Below are 14,093 nucleotides of genomic sequence, written 5' to 3'. Positions count from 1 at the left end.
CTGAGTTCAGTTGGTCAAGCTGAAGACTAGGGATCCAAAAAGAAGTGTTATCAAATGTTTGAAAATATCAAATTAAAAGTTGAAATGACCGGTGAAACAACAGCAACAGATGGACGACAGGCGTCGATGTAAACAAGCAGTCAGCAGTAGTAGTTCGTCAGTAACGTCTCTGGTGGAGCCGCTAAGATGCACGTCTGTTCTCAATGAAGTCCAGATGAGCACTGACGTTCTAACGTTATCATCCGAAGAACACCTGTTTGAAACAGGAAGGATGCTCGAGCGCTGTCCCTATTGGTCCGCTGCCGAGCGCAGCGGACCAATAGGAACGCTGCGCGACGCTGAGGCATTTTCATTTGTAAACAACTCATCCTCGCGAGAAAGCCTGGTATCGCGAGGTTATATCCAAACGTGCAAGAGCGTACTTATTATTATTGTTATTATTTGTTCACAAAATGTCCTAGTAGATCTATACTATTTTCCAAAAACGTAACAATTATAATTAATAATTAATAATATATTTTTGTAGGATTCTGCGCCAATCATTTGCTTCTTCCAGAGTAGTGACCACCGGTCAACAGTAGAGGGCGCTAGAAGCTTGAATGGTGAATGCTTTGTATAAGGTATTTTCCCCCCTTCATAACAACAGGTAGGTCGCGAATAACTTTTGGCGGATAAGTTTGATAATATATAGGAATGGTCCTAGAATATTGGGCTTCTAGTCAGAAATGCATAAAAATGCATTATGTTGAGATGGTTATGTTAGTTTTATTAGGGTTAAGAGAGGATTTGTTTAAGCCAGGTCTTGTGTACTATGGGAAAAGAGCACCTTATGTCCACAGAACAGTCAGTCAGCCTCTGTGACTGGACTCGCAATGGACATAAGGTTGCCTACTGGAAAATAACCATGAATGTAAGCAATCTATGACTTTCTGAAGAAACTTTCAGTGAATTAATTGAGTTTGGAAGTCGTTTTTGCGTGCCATGCACATATTACACACAATCACCACCATCAAGAACAGGGACGTGTGTGTTTAGTAGCCTAGTGTTTGTGTCGCATCATGTTTCCATCATGTGTAGGCTACATCACCTGACAACATTTTTAGGTAAAAACACGTAGGACTGCAATGTTTTTTTATGCACGTGTATTTATCACTGTGCGAGGAAGTTGAATTTATTGTTATTTGTTCACCTCTCTCTCTCATCTGCAGTGCTGCAGAGTATTTTAGATGTATACTAGACATCTGTTGGATCAAACAAGATCAACAGCAGTAAGCTGGTCTTCAAAAGGAGGTAGACTATTATTTACTGTATAGTGTAGCCTATAGAAACCCTTTTACTGTTTTCCTTGGAGTAGCCTAATTCTAATTTAAGGATTTCTCCTACACATTTGGAAGCAGGACAAGCAGAACAAAAAATTACATCACATTTCAAATGGCTATAGTGGATTCACAACACAGCATATATGCAGCCATCATTCACATTCTTATATAGAGGCGACACAGGCTGATCTGATGACCTCTCTCTTTTGTACACACATACCCTCTCTAATTCTTGTTCTCAGGCAGAAACCTTGTATTCAACGTGCTATGTTTTCATAAATGAATGCCCTACTTCAGTGGTTCTCAATCTTTTTTGGCTGGAGTAATCCCTTATACTGATTTCTGAAGCCATGTACCCCCTTCCCCTGACTACTGCAAAATTGACATCAAAAGTCCAGTTCCGATGCCAATATGTTCAAAATAAAACAGCATAATGGCAAATAAATGGCAAATAAATACTGCTTTCTATTAAATAACTGTTACTACTAGTAAAGGTATTGATGTTATTTGGTTTAGAAATGTACAGATGAGCAGGTTCACACAAACTCTGTCAATGTTTTATCATTAACCATAATAGTAAAGTACTAATTCCCATTTTCTAGTTTTTCTGACGTACTCCCTGCGGGGGTCCAACCTATGTTCCCCAGGTTCTATGTTCCCCAGGTTCTATGTTCCCCACCTAACAGCATTAGTTTAGTGAGGTTAGGGTTAGGTGGTAAGAAAGTGGGGAACATAGAACCTGGGGAACATAGAACCTGGGGAACATAGGTACGGTCCCGCCCTGCGTACCCCTAGGGGTACACGTACCCCCATTTGAGAAACACTGCCCTACTTCATCATACAAGTGTTGCACAAAAGTAGTGAAAATAGCCTATCTACAAACTCACAATAAGGCACATTGTGAGCTTGTAGATAGGCTACTTTCTCTGTATTTTATATATATTTTTAAAGGTAATCAACAGACTGATTGCTCACTGCATTGTTCCCTGTCTCCCCCCACAGCCTTCCAGGGATGCACAGCGGCTGATGACAAGACTGCAGCAGTGGAGGGTTTTCTGCACTACCTGTATGGTGCCATGGTCCGTGATGCCATCTGGCAGTATACTAGCAAGGACCAGTTGCAAGATGTCCAGATGCCTATCGAACGCAGCATTATGAACCACATCTTCAAACTGGCCTTTTACCCCAACCAGGATGGGGATATTCTCAGAGGTAAGTCTAGACCAGCAGTGCCATGCTGATTCAGTCTGTCTCAATTAACAGTGATTCAGTTCCCTCTGCAACTCTTCCTGGCAGAAATGTGTAAAGGTAGCCACTTAAACCCACTAGACCAGGGGTAGGCAACCTTAGGCACAACAATGGCACAGGGGAGGGTGATCACTGGCACACTGGCAGAAGTGTGAGAGAGAGGGTTTTTATTTTAAAATCACATGTTTTTTTTTATGTGGTCAATTAAATTAAGTCACATAATTTGCACAAATTACATCCTGCACATAATTCTACATTCACTAAAACCCTGAACTCTCGAGATAGATGGGTTATTGCTTGAGTCTATAATGATCATTATAACAATTTCCTGACACTCAAAATGTGTCTGAATTTTTGATGGCGTGTCATTAAACATGTTGACATGGCACACTGACTATCTAGAAAATAAAAACATGGCACTTCATTTCAAAAAGATTGCTGACCCCTGCTCTAGACTTCCCTACATGGGCCGCTTTCTTCCATCTACACCAACTTTCTTTGCCTAAAATAGCACATATAAGTTCTCAACTTGTTGCATTGCAGCTCACTGTGAGCTTGTAGATCTGCCATTTTTAGTAATGTTCCCCCCAGAATAGGTGTGTTCAAGTGGTTTAGGCCATGGCTACACAGAGCTGGATATTTCTGAAGCTAGACATTTTTTGTGCTGTTGGGGCTGCAGCCACATTAAGCTGGATATTTCGGCCGCAAAGCTGGATATTCTCTGGATCTGTGTAGACACGGTACCCGGATATCTCTTAAGACTTAACTGTGTGTGTGCTTGTCCCCCAGTGGAGGTCTGGGGACTCAGATTATTTTAGACCTAGATATCTTTCTCGTGTGGACCTAGATATTTTTCTATCTGGATATCTGAAAAACCGGGATATATGAAAAATCCAGCTCCGTATAGCCATGGCCTAAATAGCAGGAGCTGTGTCCTGCATTATGTGCGAGAAAAAAAAATATTTTCAATACAGCTGCTTTTCTGTTTGAATGAATGGCTGTCAAGGGTTAGATATTAAAAATAGGATCTAAGAGTTGCACATTTACACATTTTATAGCTACACCTCTTTTAAGTTGAAATGTGAGAAAGATATTTTTTCCACGTTCATTAGAGGTATTGCCATTCTTTATTTTTGCATTAAATGTGTACTGATAATTCGATATATTATCACTGTAATAACTATTGAGTTTATTATATTATATTGTTGCTGTCGGGTGGAAGCATTTTAACTCCAGAATACTTACTTTTTAGGAAAGGAAAGAACCTGTGTTACAATGGATCCGGTGTACTTATTATTTAGTGTAGCGATGTTTTAAACTTGGAGATGTCAGTTAACAAGTATGCATGTCTTTTTTTAATGTCTTCAGACACACATGGAAAACCCCAGTGGTGACAGAGGAGAAGATCATCCATACTGTACGCCCCCAGAGAGCACACAGCCCTACAGATGATATGTCCCACTCCCAGAGACCTTACTAATTTCCTTCACAGGTCTTACCACGTACAGTACACTAATTAACCATTAAAACTGGTAAAGCATCTATGGGTGGAAACCTCATGTCCAAAACTTTTCAGGATTATAATTCTAAAGTAGCAGATCTAAAAGCTTGCAATCTGCTAATTTTATGGAAAACAAAACATAATATGGAGGTAAGGTTTCTGCCTAACAACGATACATAGCAACATAGGTTTTTTCTGAAAACCGTTTTATTAGGCTTTTGTAGAATCAACCTCACGTCTTAATAGAGTACTGACGTCACTGGTTCATCTCCTGGGTCACGGAAGTTCATTTTCTATGAGAATAACATTGGGTCATCTTAGAATCGTCTCATATAAGAATTGTGGTCCCATCGTTATTGTCAGGGAGGTGGCCCCACAAAACACCCACCAAACTGTGAAAAGATGATGACTCATCACTAAACCATCGTTTTGTGGGGCCATTTGTAGCCCAAGGAATGTTTTTTTTTGTGCAAAACAAAGGCTTGCAATGGATTCAGAATCATGACAAACCTCTAGTTAGAACCCTCACATCCTACTTAAAGCAGATTTTTTCTGGGTATTTTCCTCCTGTATAGAAAGTCGATAGGAGCCCAACTTGATTTGGCCACTGTGGTGACCCCAAAGGTTGCAAACTCGGGCGCCCTAGCTAAATCATGAGCATGTACTACTGGGCTACATCTGTGCAAAATTGGGCACTTTTAGACTGATTTGCAGGAAATGTATATTTTCTCCCCTTAAGGCCCCCGACTATCTCAGGTTCTGTTCCATTTAGTGGTTCTCAAACATTTTAATTTCAAGGACCCCCATAACTCTTGAGTGTACCAATGGAACCAATTGTACCTGAGTTACACACCCGTAAGGGTAAGGGCCATATTTGAAACCTCCTAAAGGAACCATTAGTGTCCCTGAACTGAAGCCCTTTTCTTTCCAATATGGCTGCTGTGCATAGAGAATATTGTATTGTGCTTAAACAGCTGTTGCCTTGCGTGTTGATGGTTTGGAGAGAGACTGTCGTTTAAGCACACTTTCACTCTGCAAAGGTTTTTCCATTAGATTTTCTGTAGTACTTTCTTTCTATTTTTATCAACATTATTACATCATTTGGTTATCACATTTTAGTCCATGTCAGACATTTGTGGTGTCATTCTGTTGGGTTTTATATTCAGTCCATTTCTCCCTTTTCTCAAGGAACAGTTCTTCTTGTATCCTGAGTTTGTGTGTAAATCTCTCCATCACATATATTTCCTCCACAATGCACAGCCACTGCTCACAAGTTGGAGGGTCACTTTTATACCACAATCTTGTTGCTTTTTTGCTGGCTACCAGCAGCACTTTGGAAGGAAGTGTATCTGACTGTAGAACTATATCTTTACAGTATTAGCCCATATACATTTATACCAATACACACACATTATGAATGTCATGTCAATGTATATGGAACTGGAACTTTAACTTTACATTACAGGGTAAAAAAAGGTAAAAAAATAATCAGTATTATCCCCTGGTCTACATGGGGTTACTATAGCCCCTATGGAATCCTCAAGACTGAAATCAGTCCCCAGGACTGAGAACTTTAACCCCTGTACTATACAGCAAGGGGCAACTGTTGACTTCAGTCAAGACACGTGCATGATGAATTTAAGGTCCAGAGCTGTTGCATCATTTTGGATATGTCAATCCATTTATTTAACATATTACCTCTATGGAGGGCACACATTCTTAGGAGATACATCAAAGAGAGCATGTTGTAACAAACTCTTACCTTTGTCTCCTGCTGTGATTTAAAATAAAAAGTTGAACCGTTTCATAAACAAAGAATGTGTCAAGATGATTAGAGTGTAATAATGACAGCATACTTTCTGTACAAAACATGACTATACTGTTGAAATGCATTTAAAACAAAAGAGGAAAGCATTACTTACATTACTGTAAAATAAAGGGTGACTGGTTGTCTAAGACTAAGACCCATCTCGCAGTGGTGTCCGATAAGAACTTAACAAAAATATCTAAACCTTGTAGTGAAGTAAATAGGCTACTAATATTCTACTAAGTACCGGTATTCAAAAGTACAAATTACAAAGTACATTATCTTTTAAGACCAATGCATACCAAAACATTTAAAGAATCAAACTATATAAATAGTACATTTTCAGTCCCTTCCTAGAACTGTAAAAGTAAAACATTTCAGTTTAAATAGTGGAGTGAAAGAAGAGTGCAGGCAAAAAAAAAATAATAATACTTGAGTACACAAGTAAGCATCCTTGGTTACTGTTCATCAATGCCAGTGTGGCTCAAAACAAAAGTGTGGCTCAAATCGAAGTCCCGAGGTAGTTGGAGATTCTGGAGAGGCTGAGCGATGATTGAAGGAAGGCGCTTGGCAGACGACCTTCATCGTTGGCAGGGTCAAGGTCTCTTGGTGGCGAATGCGATGCAGGCAGAAGGTGGTCTCTGTGCCTGGAGAAGAAACACAGGTGTTAGTATCAATGTCCAGCCCTGTCTACACTACAATACATACATATCTTGCTAATTAAAAAAAACACATGAATAAAGCATACATAGAGTAAGTTATGTCTCGCCACAACTAAGATAGTTACATACTACGTATTCAAACAAAATAATTATTCATTTTATAACTACAACTCAACATTTAAGCTATTGTATACTTATTACATTATTATTTATTTTAATTTGATCAAGATGTGCAGATACAATACATAACAATAATACTTATGGCTATCACATCATGTTTTTTCTAGTGCCTGTATACTTCGGTAAGCTCTCTCCTTAATGAAATAAAAACAGAAAAAAATATCAATGATAATATTTAATTTTGAATTGTAGTTATAAAATGAATAACAAATTAGACTATTTGGTGGTTTACACATTGTTGGAATACACCATTTGAGTACAATGTAACTATTAACTATGTTACTTATAGTGAACCCACATATCGTCACTGTCAAGCAGAAACCTCGTATCTCGAAGTTTAAAATGTGTTCATTTTTTCACAAAGTAAAGCCCTACTTCATCATACAAGGCCGTCGCACAAAAGTAGTGAAAACAGTGAACTGTGAACAACGCCTCACACCGTGAGGCTGTGTGCTTGTAGATCTGCTATTTTCACTAGTTTAGTTCATTTTTAAAACGATAAATACAAAACAAAAGGTCTTGGACATACTGTACAAGGTTTCCACTCGACAACGATATGCACATGGAGGTTGGTGGTGGTAAATGTAGGCTACACACATATACCATATCACTGGTCAATCAGTTCACTTCAACAGACAACACCATTTTTGTGCGGTACTAACCGCTCCTATGTCTGGCTTTGTGTGGATGAATGAGTGTCCGTATTGAGTGTCCTGATGAGCACGGGGCAAGCTTTCGGGAAAAATAGAAATTATGCATGCTCACAACGCGTCACGTTGGGAACTTGTAGATTGGCTAATTTTGATGAAGAGATTTAATGCAGAGGGGGGAAAAAAGAGATCTGGACCTGTAATAAATGTGTACTTACCAGAAAGTGGTGTTTGGCTGTTGGTGGCCTTTCCTGTTGGCAGGCATTCTCCTTTGCAGGTTTTTAGTTTTGGCCTCCCGTGCTCGCCCAACGCCGTACTTTGGCAGATGTATTGGAGGAAGCCTTGCATACTCCTGCAAGAAAGTGTGAGATGGGAATAAGCAAACTAAAGTTAAATAGTCACATAAATACAGTACAGAGAGAACAATGTAGTGCCTCAAAGAAATTCCAGGTAAAAACAACGAACCTAGGTTTGTTGTTTTGTCATCTATTTATACAACATGCTATCATATCTAATAAAACATTCTTAAACATTTGTGGTCAACAAAAATGTACTATGTATTAAAATAACAAACCCATGAGAACCATGAGAACAAGTGACAAGTGAGATGTATGTACATACTTCCACCACTCCATCATGGGTCCTCGCTCCTTCTTGGTGACGGTAACCTTCTTCTTGGTGGTGACCTGCACTGGGGAAGGCGAAAGAGAGGAGTCAGTTTGAATCGTCGGTCAAACACGGAAACCAACTCACCTGTGGCTGTTGGGATGCTTCTCCCGGTGAGGCATCCTTCACTGGCAGTCTGGCACCCTCCCCATGTCCCCAGTATCACCCAGGGATTCTGGGGGTCGTCGACCACGGTGCACGTCCAGTTTTCTTGAGTGTCCTGTGTAAGGAAATGTAGATTTCTAACTTGAGCTAATTTCCTTCAATAAATGAAACTGCAGGAAATTGAAGAATCACAGCAGTCACATTATTATTATACTCATTGATTAATTGATGCTGATTGATATTTTGATTTGTTGTTTGTTTAATAATAAAACTATTTTGTCAAAATTACACCGTAGCCGAAATATATCACAAAGTATTAGTATTGTGACCAACAAGTTTCAAATAATAAGTTTGAGTGAATTCAATAAGTGAATGAGAAATAATCTAATAAGTGGAAGATACTGTACCATCAAATATGGTACCTATTACACCACTACAATTACTTGACAGACAGCTTTACTAGTTGCTCTGCAGATTTAAATTATAATTAAAAAACATACCCAATTAAGGCCTATATTATACTTTGGCTATTCAAAAATAGCTGATCTACAAGCTCACAGCGCCTTGCATTGTGATGTTGTGAGCTTGATTACAGGACTTTTACTTGTAATAAGTATAATTGTACCTCCACATTATGGTATTACTACTTTTACTCCAGTAAAGAATCAGAATACTTCTTCCACTACTGCACTACAGAAATTATAATCCATGTGCTTTAGCTATACATGTACTGTACAGGACCCTCTGGGTCGTACAGGTGCAAATGTACCCCTATGGGTGGAGTTCAATTAAGATTCAGGGTTTTAATGTGTAGTCTGGCAAGTTCACTGAACTTGGTTTATTTACTGCCATCACCACAACTATATACAACAATAATTACTATAAATAATGACATTAATAAACAATAATACAATGAAAACAATATTAATCACTGGTAATAAGACAACAAAGAATGCATAATACAATACAACAATCAAATGTAATTATATACAGTATATACAAGTGTTTCAGTCAATTATTTGCTAATTCCGCCTGCTACTGCGGCTGGTCAGCCATTTCCACAGTGATCCATACAATCTCTGACCTGGTTGGCTGGAGTGTCGGGAGAAGAGCCAGGCCTGAGGCTGTAGATTGGCTATCTGTCCTGTCCTGTTCCTGGGAGGTTTGGACAGTGCTGGTGTGTCGTCCAGGTGAAGAGGTGACTTCATTCTGTCCTGGCTCACCTCCCAGATGTTACTCATCCACTTCTGTTTCTCTTTCACACTGGAGGCTTTAAGTAGAGTCTTGTGAAAGGGTGGAGTCCTTCCTGATCCTGCCCACAGAATGAACGTACCGGGGTCCCCTTCATTGTGCTCAGTCACCCATAAGTCACCAGTCAGTACTTTATTGCTGTACTGGTATCTGGTTCTGTCAGTGGAGTCTTTGATCTCCTTGCAGAAGATCAGTGACCTCTCAAAGAGGAACAGGTGGCGGTAGTGACTATTCCGCTTGAGAGACTTGCGGACGTTATGGAGGACAGAGTTGGGGTTCCACACCTGAAAACGGCCATGAAGCATCAAGTCCCCCTGGACATCCACATCATCACAACCCTCCAGCAAGGCGATGGTCATGGCATCATTTGCTTTCTTGAGAAAGCGCAACATCACCTCCAGGCCAGCCTTAATGTCTCCTCCCTCTCCCTCATCACAGCAACACAGTAGGTCCTTTAGGAGGAGCTGGTACTTGGTGAGCCTCTGTACTGGCTTGATGAGGAAGGTGTCAATAGAACTGGCCCGGCCCAGACCATGTTTCTGCTGGATGAGGTCAAAGTAGCTTCCAGCGTGTTCCCGAATAAGTTCACTGGAGTGAGGTTTGTTCATGAAGTAACTCACATACATGTTGAACTTGTCAGCCCAGGTCACAAAGCACTGTCCCACATCTTCCGGTAGCTGACAGTTGACCAACTCCTCCATGAAAATGTTGCTGTGGAAGTAACAGATATCCTGGATGTTGCCAAAGACAACCTGTTCCTTGTTGAGGATGCCAACAGGTATGTCCTCCAGCACTCCACTGGTCATCTCCCAAAAGTATGTATCCAGGCACTCCTGCAGGTCTCGGGTGTAGGCTTTCTCAGTTTCTAACAGTTCAGCCATGATGCTGTTCCATTCCAAGACAGACAGAATCGCCAGAGTTCATAACATACTCCAACGCCTACTAATCTTTAGGATCATTTTACACTTGACTGCCCCTTTCTTCTCTGCAACCCAGTCAGTTAAATCTACAGTGCTAAAAGCCATAGGCGGCTGCCCACTCTCACCTGGTCTGCAGTGCGGTTGTAGGCTACAGCTTTTGCTGGGTGGAGGTCAGCTCAGTGAGACGTTTTCTTTTTGTAATAAATAAGTAAGTAAATGTATGGCGGTCCTTGGCAGAAATCTTTTCAGATGAGAGTTCGCAGCCAAATGCATACCAATTTGGAGGTCCTTGAAATGAAAAATACAATGTGCTGTTCCACTAAGCTTATACGTTGTTATGCATAATTGTAAACATTTATAACCAGTTATTTAAATGAGTGCATTATAGACCTTTAAGTAAAGTGTTACCTCAGTTTCCTTCACAGCAGAGCCCTGGTGGTCTGCACACCATCAACAATACTAAGGGAATATTGGTATAATGAGTCATATAACAGTTTATATAATAGTCCTTACATACCAGGCTCCATCTCTAATGGATTCTTTTGGAGGGGATACAACCTTGCACAACAGTTGTTGTGGCTGGCATCTCCTTGGACGTCTGCTGGAGTGCTTTGGTTTCTTGTGGTGATTTCTGTAACATGTTAGTTTTATCAATGGATTGCTCTTGGTCTGATCCCTAATACCCTTTGAGCTGTCCGGCATGATGGTAGCACCTGCCAGAAGCTTGGGTCATTGGGTCATTAGCTTCTCCGCCACTACACGGCGGCAATCCATCAGAGAAGTCCCAATTTAGTCGTTGTCAATTCCCAACTGTCCCCAAGTGTCCTTTCAGTCCTTGTTGCTGCACTAACACCTCCACAGCTGGGGATGTATAAACTACTGTGTGCATCCTCCCATATACACTTGCCAGTAGCTTCTGCAGTGCAGCAAAAAGAACGGTCACTTGATCCAGCCAGCTTTCCACCCCAATTTTAAGTTGCTCTGGGTTAAGAGCGTCTGCTAAATGCTCAATTGTAAATTGTCTAAACACGGCCAATTGTGTTTAGATTGATGGTGCGCCAGGCCAAGCTGGAGGCATCGCAGTTACTGCTGCGGTGGTGGGAAGAGTGCTTTTATCTCTACCACACCCAGGTGCTCCATAGACAGACAGACAGGCTCAGGTGCAAGACGCTACCTAAAGCCTGGCCCCGCAAGACGCCAAGGCCAGTCACCATCACAGGGTTGAAGGGCGGCTCGAGCAAGCCCGCCAGGCCAACAGAGTGGTGATGACACATACTGCACGCAGGACAGACTCCCCAAAGGGAGAGGATGAAGCCACGTCAGTAGAAACCTGTGAAAATACATTAGATAGACAGACACTTTTTTTTGGTTAGTTTTAGTTTTGTGTTTTTTTTTGTTTTAGTTTTGTACAACAACAACTAGTATACATATATTTCTAATACCTACAATTATTACTTGGAAGTTAAAAATCTAAACCCTATAAAGTGGTGAAATTCAGTGCTATAAAAATGATAATGAGATCTTAAACAATTATTTCTAATACCAAGTAGGCCTAGTCAGCCAACACAAAACATATTGTTAATATGACCATTACTACTTCATGTAAAACAAAACTATATAAGGTAACAGAAAACAGTAAATGTTCTTACCTCAGCTCAGGTTACACAAATAGCCTAGTGTTTTCTTGCAGCCACAGTACAGCCCATCTATGCCAACAGTCGTTCCCTTTCTGGATGCAAGTCCACACGCACCAGGAGCGATCAGGAGGGAGGCTCGACTGACCAACTTCAACTGGGGGGGACCTCCACCTCAAGTCCAGGGAAACTCCAGCACAGTCCACAACAAACAGACAGATTTTTGTTGATTTTTTCCCCTTATCTTCACAAAAACTATTTCTAATATATATGACAATTACTACTTCATGTTAAACTTTAAAAACCATATAAGGTAACATAAAAAAGTAAATGTTCTTACCTCAGCTAAGGTTACACAAATAGCCTGTGTTAGTCGTTCCCCTTCCTGGAAGCGCGTCCACACGCAACAGTAGCGATCAGGAGATAGGCTCGACTGACCAACTTTGACTGGGGGGACCCGACCTCCAGTCCGGGGAACCTCCTGTGTGGTACACGACTGACAAGACAGACAGATGCATTTATGTATGTGGTTTCTTACCCGTTCGCCACACACCGACCTCTGACCCTACATGGACATCAAGGAGGAAACTCCAGCAAGCCTCAACTCCACTAACCCGGTCTCAGCAGCTCCCGCTATCCAGACTCGGCTCCCCGCCGAGTCCTACACTCTTCAAAGACTTTGTATTTAAGCTCTGCCTTCACCCACATCCTGAGGGATCTTTCCCACAAACTAGCTGCATATTAAGAAATAGGATCTCCCTGGCGAGCCCAGAGCTGTCACCGGCTGGGTCTGCGTACGCAGCTGGTCAGCCATTTCCACAGCATCGGACGTGGACCTGGACGGCTGGACTGCAGCGAGGCCTGAGGCTGCAGGTGAAGAGGCTCCTTCAGGGGTGTCATTCTCTCCTGGATGTTCTTAACCCACTCCTGTTTGGCCTTCAAGCTGGATGCCGTAAGTACAGTATGGTTGTGAGAGGCGGGGGTCCTTCCTGCCCACAGAGCAAACTTACAGGGGTCCCCTCGAATGTGCTCTGTCACCCCCAACTCGGATGTCAGTACTTTATTCACATACCTGTACTTAGTTCTGCCAGCTGAGTCCCTGATCTCCTTGCTGAAGACCAGCGAGTTCTGGAACAGGAACACGTGGTGGTTGCGAACCTTCCGGATTAGAGTCTTGGGGTTCCACACCTGGAAACTGCCATGAACAATCAAGTCCCCCTGGACATCCATGTTGTCATCAAAACCGTCCAACATGGCGATGTTCATGGCATCATTCGCCTTCTTAGGCACACTCAGCATCAACTCAAGAGCATCCGCAAGCTCTCCTCCCTCTCCATCCTCACAGCAAGACAGCAAGTCCTTGAGCAGTAGCTGGTACTTGGTGATTCTCTGCACAGGCTTGATGAGGTAGGAGTCGATGGAACTAGCGAAGCCCAGGCCATGTTTCTGCCGGATGTCATCAAAGAAGGTTCCAGCGTGTTCCAGTAAGAGTTGACTGGAGTCAACTTTGTTCTTACAGTAGTTCACATACATGTGGAACCCATCAGCCCAGGTAGCAAAGCAGTGTCCCACATCCTCTGGTAGCTCACAGTTGGTCAACTCACTCAGGAAAATATTGCTATGAAAGTCATATATCTCCTGGATGTTACCAAAGATGATGTGTTGCTTGTTGCGGATGCCTGCAGGTACCTCCTCCTCAAGCCCACTGGCCATCTCCCACCAGTATGTCTCCAGACCACGCAGATCTCTCACGTAGGCCTTCTCTGACTGCAACAACTCGGCCATGATGAACTTCATCTTCCGGGCTGCCTTCCCCTTCCTCTCGTTGACCTCCATGTTGCAGTTGCGGTTGCGCAGCTCGACTTTCTGGTCGTCTGTCAGAAGAGGCTGGCATGGATGTTGTTCATGGAGCCTTGAGTAGGCGGCGACTGCTTCCTGTGGCTGGGTGTTCTTCATTGTCAAGTACTTCTTCAAAGTGCTTCTTCAAACCACAACAGTGTACTCAAACCAAAATATGGTTGAAAATGACCCACAACTGTTGCAAACAGGCCTCTGTGTAAATTAACGACAAACAAGCCCCTGTGTGTGTGTGTGTGTGTGTGTGTGTGTGTGTGTGTGTGTGTGTGTGTGTGTGTGTCGTTAACAAGAGC

At 42.0% G+C, this 14,093-nt stretch overlaps 1 long non-coding RNA gene across 1 annotated transcript; it reads left to right on the top strand.

Moving 5' to 3' along the window:
* Nucleotides 1-862: 862 nt before the first annotated feature.
* On the top strand, nt 863-4,591 carry LOC308300173. Its single transcript, XR_013962810.1, has 3 exons — nt 863-910; nt 2,322-2,531; nt 3,936-4,591. It is a non-coding gene; the product is annotated as an uncharacterized lncRNA (long non-coding RNA).
* Nucleotides 4,592-14,093: the final 9,502 nt, after the last annotated feature.

The sequence above is a fragment of the Nannobrachium achirus genome, assembly GCF_963921795.1.
Source record: "Nannobrachium achirus genome assembly, chromosome: 16".
Classification (NCBI taxonomy): Eukaryota; Metazoa; Chordata; class Actinopteri; order Myctophiformes; family Myctophidae; genus Nannobrachium; species Nannobrachium achirus.
Note: the sequence above shows the minus strand (reverse complement) of the source record. Positions and strands in the feature narration are given on the sequence as shown.